This window comes from Pseudonaja textilis, chromosome 1 (assembly GCF_049901715.1).
Source record: "Pseudonaja textilis isolate UNSWEBS1 chromosome 1, rPseTex1.2, whole genome shotgun sequence".
Taxonomy (NCBI): Eukaryota; Metazoa; Chordata; class Lepidosauria; order Squamata; family Elapidae; genus Pseudonaja; species Pseudonaja textilis.
Genome location: NC_141990.1, coordinates 205,576,193 through 205,587,235, shown reverse-complemented (window position 1 = coordinate 205,587,235; position 11,043 = coordinate 205,576,193).

The following is an 11,043-nucleotide window of genomic DNA, read 5'->3' as shown; positions in this document are numbered from 1 at the left end:
AAAAATGTTAAAATAATTTCAAAGGATTAAAAAAATATTTTGAAATATATCTCTTTTAAATCCGTGTTTTCATTTTCACCATATGCCTAAACCTAACCTTGCAGTCAGTCGAGAATTTGAATGTCTGCCCTTGGCTAAAAATGACAGCCAGGTGAGCCACTTGAAGTCTTTTTCCATTGGAGCACCAGTGAATAGTGCTGCTCAGGACTGAATGAGACAAATGTGAGTCACATGAAGATCATCCAATGTGCATCTCAGGTGATGTGAGCTAGCTTCTCCTCACAGCCTAGCTTCTCAAATTACTATCCTAAAAAAAGAATCAAGGGCAAAACCTAGGGGCAGCAAAGCTATCTCTGCATTTAAGAGATTTCTGCTCAAGTGCAGAAACTCCTGTCATGGAGTTGAGGAGACATGTGCTTAAGTGCATAACATCAATTGAGAGAGCCAAACAATTTTCCATCATATTGCCTAAACAAAGGATGGAACATTTGAAACAATTTGAAGTTACTGTTTTGGTCTGTATCCAACACAATACAATTGGATCTCAGGAAGCTGAAACAGAAGAGGAAACACTTAAGAACTGCTAGAGGAAGACTGGATGTGACTGGATCCTGGTATGAGCTCATATTTGAACCTTAACCGGGGCAATTCTGGTGACACAAAATAATATTTTGCCTTTTTTGTCCCCTTGACTAAAAACAGACAGCAGCCCCTTTTTAAGGTATCCTGCTACCTTCTAGGGAAAGAAGCTCCCTAGATGTTAGTCCTATATTTCTGTGAGGCAGCAATTCGTCTACTACCAACTTTTTAACTTCATAGAGCTGGATTTTTTCTTTCTTTCTTTTAACATTTGCTAAGAGGGAATGAGCTTGTGAGATGTCTCAAAGGCAGTTTGCATCTTGGGAGGGAACAATATAAATAGGAAAGATTAAATGTATAAAGAAGTGTAGACAAAAGGAGTGGCAAGATTAAATGTATAAATGCACATAAAATATGGCAGCTCAGGAGTGCTGATGCAAATATGTAAAGATATGCCAGGGGCACTCCTGTCCCCGCTTCTAGTTTCCTATTTCTGTATTACTACAAACGCACGCTCCTGAAGCCCTTGGGATATAGGCAGCCCAATTGTAAGCAAGGGTGAAAAAGATCTGAGTTGCCATTGAAAGCAAATGTCTCCTTTGGGTCAAGTATTATTGCTGCTGACTTCATTGTCACAGCCAGATTATTTCTCAGACAGTAATAGAGCAATGGTTTGCTGCTGCCCTCTCAGAATATTTTTTTAAAATATATAATTCCCAGTCTTGAATTTTCGAATGGTTTGTTGAGACGCTGTCAGACAGAGAGGTAGGAAGCTGACTCTAGTAACAGAAAGAAAATGTGGTTTTTCCCAGAGTCATAGAAATCCTATTGAAGTTTATTCTCTTCAATCCTTTGAGCATTCAAGAAAATGACAACCAAAGTGCTTTTTTGGAGCCTCAGCAGTCCGAATCAAGAACTTAACATCTAACCAAGGAATTAAATAGAACCGGCAGAAGCAGTTTGAGGCCTGCCCTCCTGTCCTCACCCAAACTTTCAGCCAGTTTTCAACCTTGGCTGTGAACACAGGGCAAACTTCTTTTCTGAGTAGTCGCTGACTCCTTCCTTCCCTCTGAGTAAAGCTTTTCAGTGGCAGTAGCTAATTCTCTTCTTAAGTGCCAGGATTGTGGGGAACCAAATGATGCTGGGGCTTTAGTTTTGAATTGTTGAGACCTTAAATGAGATAACCTTAGCCAGCCAGTGACATTGGTTCCCTTCATCACAGTATTGTTTTATTGAAGTACTAAGTGGATCCAACCCTGTTCCGGACTAGCAGGCTCGAAAGCCTGCAACTCTGATTGGCCCGCGAATAGCAGATCGTGATTGGTCACCGCAGACTGATCTGATTGGCTAGTAAACGGGCTGCCGCGATTGGCCCAGCCAAGCGCGGCAAACTCAAATCGCTTTCATTGGCTACCTGGCCGCAGCCAGCCCTATATAAGGGGCTGCTGCGGCCGGGATATTTCGCTCAGATCTGAAGTCACTAATAAAGAGCTGTTGTTGCTATCTGAGTCTTGCCTCCGTTCTTGGACCCATCCTCCCAGATCTAACAAACCCTATTTAGCTTTTTTGACATCAGCCCAGATCACCCTGATGCTTCCAAATTTGGGCATATTGAGAATCTATATGTAGATATTGAAATAACAGTGGTGGGCTATGGTAACACTATGGTATCCTTCCCTCCATTTAGACTAGGAGTGTCAAATTCAAGGCCCCGGGGCTGGATCCATCCCATGGGGTGCTTAGATCTGGCCCACAGGGCTGCCCTAGAAATAGTGAAGGACCGGCTCGCAATGCCTCTGCCAGTGAAAACAGAGCTCACAAGGGCCACACGCGACCATCCCAAGCTACGCTTTCGCTGACAGAGGGTTGCAGGAGGCCATCCCAGCTGAAAACAGAGCTCATGAAGGCTGCATTTGGCCCCCCGAGTTCCATTTTTTCTGGCAGAAGATGGCAGGAAGCCTTCACAGCCAAAAAGAGAGCTCGGGAGTCCATTTTCACTGGCAGAGCGCTCGGGCCACCACAGGTGCCCTCCAACATAAGTGACATCATGCTGGCCACATCCTCCTGGCCATGCACCTGGCCCTCCTGAGGTCAAACACAACCCTGATGTGGCCCTCAATGAAATGGTGTTTGACACCTCTGATTTAGACACTTTTCAGATATGTTGAGATAAGAATTCCTGGATAGTCACTTGTCTGAAATGGTATAGGATCTCCTGCTTGAGCAGGAGGGTGGAAGACCTCCAAGGCCACTTCCAACACTGTTCTGTTTCTGATTGCTAGACAGTGTAGTGACCTTGTCGATAGGCAGTTGTGGAAATTAAACTCCTATCATATCTGGAGAATTCCAGATTAGACCAAGAGCTAAAACCTAAAAATCTTAAAATTGGATAGCCATCTCAAATAAAGCCCTGTTAGAATTGTCTTATAACAAAATGAAGCCAAGAAATGGTGTGAATTATGGTGTGCTACCTTGTAGTATACACTGTTTTGAGACTTTGCAAAGCGCTTTGTTGCTTTTTTTCAAAACTAAGTACAGCTTGCCAAATGCTCAAGTTAGTAGATTCCCATTCAGTTAAGGTGCACAGAAATCGGCAGGATATGAATCTTTGATACAATAAATTCAATTATTAGACCATGTTATAATACTGTCAGCCTAGACATAGGGACAGTTATATTAGTTGCATTGTCTGTTCCTAGTGTCTAGTGGTTCTAATAAGATATTGCCTGTAAGGAAATGTGGGCTCATTATCTAGTTTATTTCTTAACATATTTTCTTAATAAAGAAAACCTCAATAAAATATTTTTTTGTAAATGTTCTATAAAAGCAAGGGAGCTGAAGTCCCATTCTTTAAAAGTCGATCTTACATCTGCAATACTTCAGTATCAACTCTCTGGTGGAAAAAGCAAAAACAAAACAAATCAAGGCAGTTACAAAGATAAGAAGCTTAAAATAGTGCTTCTAATCAAATAAAAGCAAGCAGTACATTGAAAACAGTCAACTGGCTGAATGGAAACTTGTGGTTGCAATGAAAACCTGGTTACATGACTGAAAAATTTAAAGACAGCTTCCTGTGCCATCCAAGGACCAAGTTTCATACAAGAGCAATTAAATAAGTTGTTGCAAAAAGGATATTTAAGAAGGTTGTTAAGTGGCAGTAGATATACTCTGTTCCTTGCAAACTGTTTTTTGCAACATAGGCTAAGAGTAATCCCAGCCAGAAATCTCTCAACAGATCAACCAAAAGACACACAGCTTTTCCATCATTGCTGTCAACTCATAAAACGTTTTGTATACGTTTCATAGTTGACAACAGAAAGAAGCGGGGGGGGGGGGTTCAAAGAGCAGGCAGGGTGGAATCGAAAGTACATTCCATTCATATTTTCTTCAAAGACTGATTAGTTGATTGAAGCTTCTGCCATGCAAAAATCTAATTGGAAAGCATGATTGATGACTCTTGGCTATGGACGTTTTTCATTGGATGATACACCCAGAGGGGTGAGGGAAACAGCAGGATCAAGGGTGACAGTGAATTACGGATCTGAGTTGGCTATGCCCAGGTTAGTGCCAGACATAGAATGTTAACTTCAAATAAATCCTTTTTAGTTTTGGGAGTATGGTTCGAGGCTCATGATTTAATTTAATGCCCTGGTCACTTCCCGTCTTGATCGTTGCAACGTGCTCTACATGGGGCTCAGTGGTGGTATTCAGCCGGATCACAAGGGATCGGGCGAACCGGTAGCAAGAATTTGGCGTGGGTCACCAAACCAGGAGTAAGTTCTGGCTGGCCATGCCCCCCACCTGGTCGCCCACCTGCCCGATGCTCGCTCACCCCGCCCGCCTGCCTGACATTCGCCTAAGGTATTTCTTTTCTTCCCTCCCGACAATCAGCTGTAGATAAGATCAGCTGTGCCGGGATTCCCCTTGCTGAGGCCCAGGAAGGCAAAAAAAGGGAGGGAGGAGCTCAGCACCCCCCTCCATTTTTTGCCTTCCAGAGCCCCAGAAGGAGCCTTAGGGGAGCAAAAATGGCCCCTCCCAGAGGCTTCTCTCAGGCTAGGAAGCTCCCAAAATGGAGCTTGAGAGGTGCTGCACGCCCTCCTAGCTCTGTTTTTTTTCTTCCTGAGCCTCAGAGGAGCCTTAGGGGAGCAAAAACGCCCCCCCCCCGAGGCTTCTCTGAGACTAGGAAGCTCCCAAAACGGAGCTTGGAGGAGTGCTGCATGCTCTTCCTATGCTGTTCCTTTTCTTCCTGAGCCCCAGAGGAACCTTAGGGGAGCAAAAACGCCTTCCCAGAGGCTCCTCTGTGGCTAAGAAGCTCCCCAAAATGGGTGGGGGCTGCAAAAAAAGCCACACCCACCCAGTCACGTGGCCATGCCCATCAGGCCATGCCCACACAGCCGGTAGTAAAAGTTTTTGAATGGCACCACTGATGGGACTGCCCTTGTAGAGCATCCGGAAGCTCCAGTTGGTGCAAAATGCAGCGGCCCCATCGTTTTGGGCAGACACTGGTGTGCACATGTCACCTCTCCTGCAGGAGCTGCATTGGTTGCCGATTTACTACCGGATGCAATTCAAGGTGCTGGTTGTCACCCTTAAAGCCCTTCTTGGCTTGGGTCCAAGTTATCTGAGGGAACATCTCTTTCCAGTCACATCTAACCGACCCATTAGAGCAAGGAGGCAGGGAATGTTGTGGGTCCCACTCCTGAGGGAGATATACCTAGTGGGACCCAGAAGGGCCTTCTCCATGGTGGCTCCCTCTCTCTGGAATATCGTTCCCCCAGAGATTAGAATGTCCCCTACTGTAGCACTGTTCTGAAAGGCACTGAAGACCTGGTTTTGCCAGCGGGCCAGTGGAGAACCCAGAGAGGGATGGAGCCCAGCAAATGGCTAGTGTGATCTGCTGTCATTAGGGCAGGGTGTGTAGGGGAGTTGGTTTTTGTTTTTTTGTTTTCCCAAATTTTGTTTCTATTGTACTTTACTAATTTATTTGATTCTTTTTATTAGTTTTTATTGTTTTTAATTTTAACTTTTTGTTTTAAATATGGTTTTACATTGTGTAACCCGCCTTGAGTTGCCATGGGCGAATAGGCGGCAATACAAATTAAATAAATAAATAAATAATAAACTGCCAGAATCCTGACACATTTGAGGAAAAAGTGAAAGACAAATAAACAATGAGTAAACAATAAAGAAACTATACATGGAAGATTATAAGATTGGGCCTCCCCATCGCTTCCAGCCTAGTAAAATTCTCAATTTTTTATTTTTTTTCCCTAGTAGAGAAATAATCCAGTTCAAACTATGCACTCCAATGCATGGTAACTCATAAGTAAGTCCTACTATATTCAATATGTCTTTTTTACTTTCCCAGTGTACATGCAGAACTGGAGGCAAAAAAAGTTTGACAAATATCAACCATGTAACTACAGGTACTCCTCAACTTACGACCACAATGGAGCCCAAAATTTTCTGTTAAGTGAGACATTGGGTGAGTTTTGCCCCATTTTATGATCTTTCTTGACACGGTTGTTAAATGAATCACTGCATTTGATGAATTAGTAACCTGTTTGTTAAGTGAATCTGGTTTCCCCATTGTCAGAATGTCGCAAAAGGGGATCACATGAACTTTGGCATACAGCAGTGGTTATAAATATGAACCAGTTGCCAAGCATCTGAATTTTGATCCCATGTCTATGAGGCTGCTACAAAGGTTGCAAGGGTGAAAAACAGTCCTGTCACTTTTTTCACTGTCATTCAACTTGGAACAGTCACTAAATGAACTATTGTAAGTCAAAGACTACCTGCCTATTGGACATATTTTCCCTTATTATTGTTGTGGCCCACCGGCAGCTGACGGAGCCATCAGCAGAGTTGGACATTAGTGAGAAGGCTGGGGAGGAACCTGGGCCAGTCATGGAGGCTGTGGAAGGATCGGATGAGGGCTCTGCGTCAGAGGCGGAGATGGGGCCAGGGCAGACTGGCAGTCATCAGCTGCCTTTGGGCTCAGGCAGCAGTGAGATAGGGAAGCTTGTGGAACCGGTTCCCAGCCTGCGCATGCGCAGACCTGCCAAAAGGAAGGCACAATTAAGAACTCGGGGTCAACATGGGTGTAAGGCCACAGGTGGATGATGAATGGCCCATCCCACCATCGGAGAAGCAAAAGGGGAGGGGGCTTTTGTAGGAAACAACTCACTCTTTCGGTCAGTCGTTCCAGCCTCATGAAGATTTGTCTGTATAACCCAGCCCCTCCCAGTCAACACTGAGGGTGGAATTTTACCAGGCAGCATTCCAGGATTGAAAAAAGTCTGAGCTAATTAGTATACCTTTGCAAGACTGTTTGCCAAGCCATTGTCTGACTGTGAATGAAATAAATTTGCATTAATGTAATAAAAGAGGTTTTTGCCGGAACTCAGAATTGACTTAGTGCTTTTTGGGGAGACTTAGGAAAGAACAATTATTCACAACTCACCTATAATTACAATAGATCTTGTTTTTTTCTTGCACTATTGCATTGTTGCAGAAAGTTCAGCCAACATCAAAGAATGTCTGCCTCTATAAAAAGATATGGGCGCAGGTACACCAGAGAATAAAATTTTACATCTGGCTCATTAATAAATGTGAGAGATTATCGAAAGCCTAAGCTAACATAGTCCCAAAGACAACTAACACCCTTTTTGTATAATATGAGGCTGGTTTGCAAACACTTATTAAGCTAAAAAAAAAGGTGATGCATTCCCCCAAGAAATGGCTGTTAGTTGCTATTACCATCAATCAATTTGAAGTGATTAAAAACAAGTACAGGGGAAAACTCTTGGCTAATGCCTATGCTGTTGTTAATAAACTGTTCCAATTTTCAATACTCTTCCGACTAAGTGTGTGTGATTTCTGTCTGCATGTTAAGGACAGACATCAAAAGAAAAGAACGAATTGGTTGAAAAGAAAGAGAGAGAGAGAGAGAGAGAGCAGAACAGCCTCCACAGTGTGTGAGGCAACACAGACAACTTACCCATTTGCTATCCTGTGATATGCACCAGAAAATATGCATTTTCTGTAAGCATTCTTAATCTTTATCCCTTTATCCTAAGATCAAAGCTTAAATCCTGTGCAAATTTGACAAGCAGTAGTAAATTCATTCAGCTAAATGCGCAGTTTGATTCAATACATTAGTCTTGTAACACTTGTCATGACCAGAAAGAGCCTGAACTGCAAGAAATAAATTAGACAGTTATAGTATTCTTTTTCCTCTGTCGTTAGGGTGGCTGACAACTAAGTGTGTATTCAAAAATGTATCTTGAAGTAAGTCTTTTTGATTGAGATTTGATGCTGGCTATCAGCCTGGCTGGCTTTAAAAAAAGGGCTGGGCCAATTCATGGAAGTTTGGGGGAATCATCGGCTATTAGCTTTGATGTCAGGATGACTGCCTGTGACAGCTCTGAAGCAGAGCATGCGTCTGCTTATCTAATTTTATACTTATATAAAAATAGGTGGCATTTAATTAGTGAAACACTAAGGCTTCATTCACTAAATGAATGAGAAATTCAATTCAGGTTGAAATGAAAGAGAATGCCAGTTTTCTGGAAGACTCACAAAACCACACCTGTGTTGGTTCAGATTAATATGACTGTATAATTGTTATGTCAGTATCAGCCCATTAGACACAGCCTCAGCGAACACAGAACATTGGATTTTTGTGTGTGCTTTGTATGCTTTTATTAAGAAAGTCTATGAAAACTCAGAAACTGTCATTTAAATTTTTCTGAATCCATTTTTAATAGTAAACAGATTGCTTTCTTGTTCTATGCAACAAATGCAAGGAGAACCAAAAATGTGAGTTCAAAGAATGGCTGTAGAAGACGTGATGCTCAAACATATCTTCCCAGGCTAATTTTCTGGGCTCCTAGGTTAAACAAAAAGTGAATTCCAAGGACATACCATTACCATAACCCTATTTTGCACTTAGCATCTCAGCATAGTTTGGCTAGTTTCTATAACTTGTTATCTGGATCCATTCAATAAAAATGGAAGAACGCCAGTGGTTAAAAAGTAGAGGAACTGCTAAGGCTCCAATTATAATAATATGCCAAACAAAAGTCAGTTCAACTACCGGCATGGCACTGATGTTTAGAATGGATGATGACATCAGGTTGAAATGCAATGGAGTATCAGTTTTCTGGAAGGCTCCCAAGACCACAACTCTTGGATCAGACTAACATACTGTAGTTGTGTCAGTATCAGACCACTAGTCACCACCTCAAGTATACCCAGAATATTCGAATTTTTTCTACTATTCTATGGATCAACCCTACCTGCCCTCAAACTGTCTGCTTTGCAATAGACCTACCAAATCTGGGCAACCCCTAGATAGCAGCAGAGCTAGATTTTTCTGTATTTTGCAGCAATCTAGTGTGGTCTGAAATTTTGTAGCCCAGATGTGGTAGGCCCATTTCATATTCCCAAACTTGATAGAGCCAAGCTTATATTTAATTCATTATTTATTTCATTAATTTACATGGCCACCCATCTCACCAATGACTCTGGACAATGAGCAAAATTTAAAAAGAAAGATAATTAAAATAACGCACATTAAAACACATAGCAGCTGAAAATAAATCACACATTGTAATGACTAAATTCATCACGAAACTAGTCCCTACATATACTCAGTCTTCACAAAGTCAAGTCTTATGAAAAGCCAGTGGGTCAGAATTACAGGTAGTCCTTGTCTTACAATCATTTGAAGTTACAGTGGAACTGAAAAAATGACGTATGACTGTTTTTCACACACATACGACTGTTGCAACATCCCTGTGATCACATGATCAAAATTCAGATATTTTGCAACTGGCATGCACTGATGATTGCAGAGTCCCAGGGTCATGTGACCACTTTTTGCAACCTTCTGACAAGCAAAATGTCAGCCTTCAAGATTTTCTCCCTTTGCTTTGCATCTTTCAGCTGTCATAAGTAAGCGGGGGGAAGAGGGGGAAACGGTTATGGGAAGTGAGCTGCAGGTGTTACAAACCAGAACTGTATAAGCTGGGGGGAGTAGATTGTTGCTTAGGTTTCTATCCTATATGCACAGCTGCAACTCTTTATCAAAATGTCAAGGTCAACGAACAGAGGCCTCATCACCACCTGGAGATGCCCACATGATATACACAACTTTAAACTGGATGAGCCAATTGAACTATTGGGGGTGGGAAGGTTGCCATCACTTTGTATATGTGATTTACGTGCCCATTTTCTCAGATTCAGAATTCTTTTGTTGCTACCACTTGATTTCCAATAAAAGATATCTTTTCTCTGGTTAATGGAGTCTAAGTATTTCTTTCTTGGATTTTGAATGGAGCACCAGCTGACATTATTCTGAATCTGAGAAAATGGGCATGTAAATCACATATACAAAGTAATGGCAACACAAAGTCAATGGGGAAGCCAGATTCATTTAACAACCATGTTACTAACTTAACAACTGCAGTGATTCACATAACAACCAGGAAGAAAGGCCATAAAATGGGGCAAAACTCACTTAAGAACTGTCATGTTTAGCAACAAAAATGTTGGGCTCAATTATGGTTGTAAGTTGAGGACTACCTGTATCCTGATCATGAAATGTTCCATGAAGTGAGTGATACAGAAAAGATAGAACTTTTGGGATCTGCCAACTGACATTCCTAGGCTGATAGGATTCAAAGAATGCCCACCATGTCTGACCAGATCAGGCAGGTAGAAACAACAGAGGAGAAACAGACTTTCAAATAATCTGGTCCCAAGTCATGAAGGGCTTTAAAGGTGATAACCAGCACCTTCAATTGCAGCCGGAAGTATACTGGCAACGAATGCAGCTCCCAGAGTAAAGGTGTTATATACAGGTAATCCTTGACTTATGACTACAATTGAGCCCCAAATTTCTGTAATAAAGTGAAACATTTAAGTGGATTTTGCCCCATTTTATGACTCTGCTTGTCATAATTGTTAAGTGAATCACTGAAGTTTTTAAGTTACTAATATGGTTGTTAAGTGAATCCAACTTCCCCATTGACTTTGCTTGTCAGGTCACAAAAGGTGATCACATAACCCCGGGACATTGCAACCATCATAAATATGAGTCAGCTACCAAGCATCTAAACTTTGATTATGTGACCTTGAAGATGTTGCAATGGTGGTGTGAAAAACAGCCACGTCACTTTTTCCAGTGCCGTTGTAACTTTGAACAACCACTAAATGAACTGCTTTAAGTTGTAGACTATCTGTATGCATTGAATAATCAGCCTCATTTACTAGCTGGGCTACTGCATTCTCCACCAGTTCAAACTGATGCCTGCATGTTTCCTGGCAAGGCTTCTCAGAGGTACAGGTAGTCCTCGACTTACGACAATAGATCCCAAAATGTGTTGCTAAATGAGAAATTTGTTCAGTGAGTTTTGCCCCATTTTACGACTTTACTTTGCCACCTTTCCTAAGTGA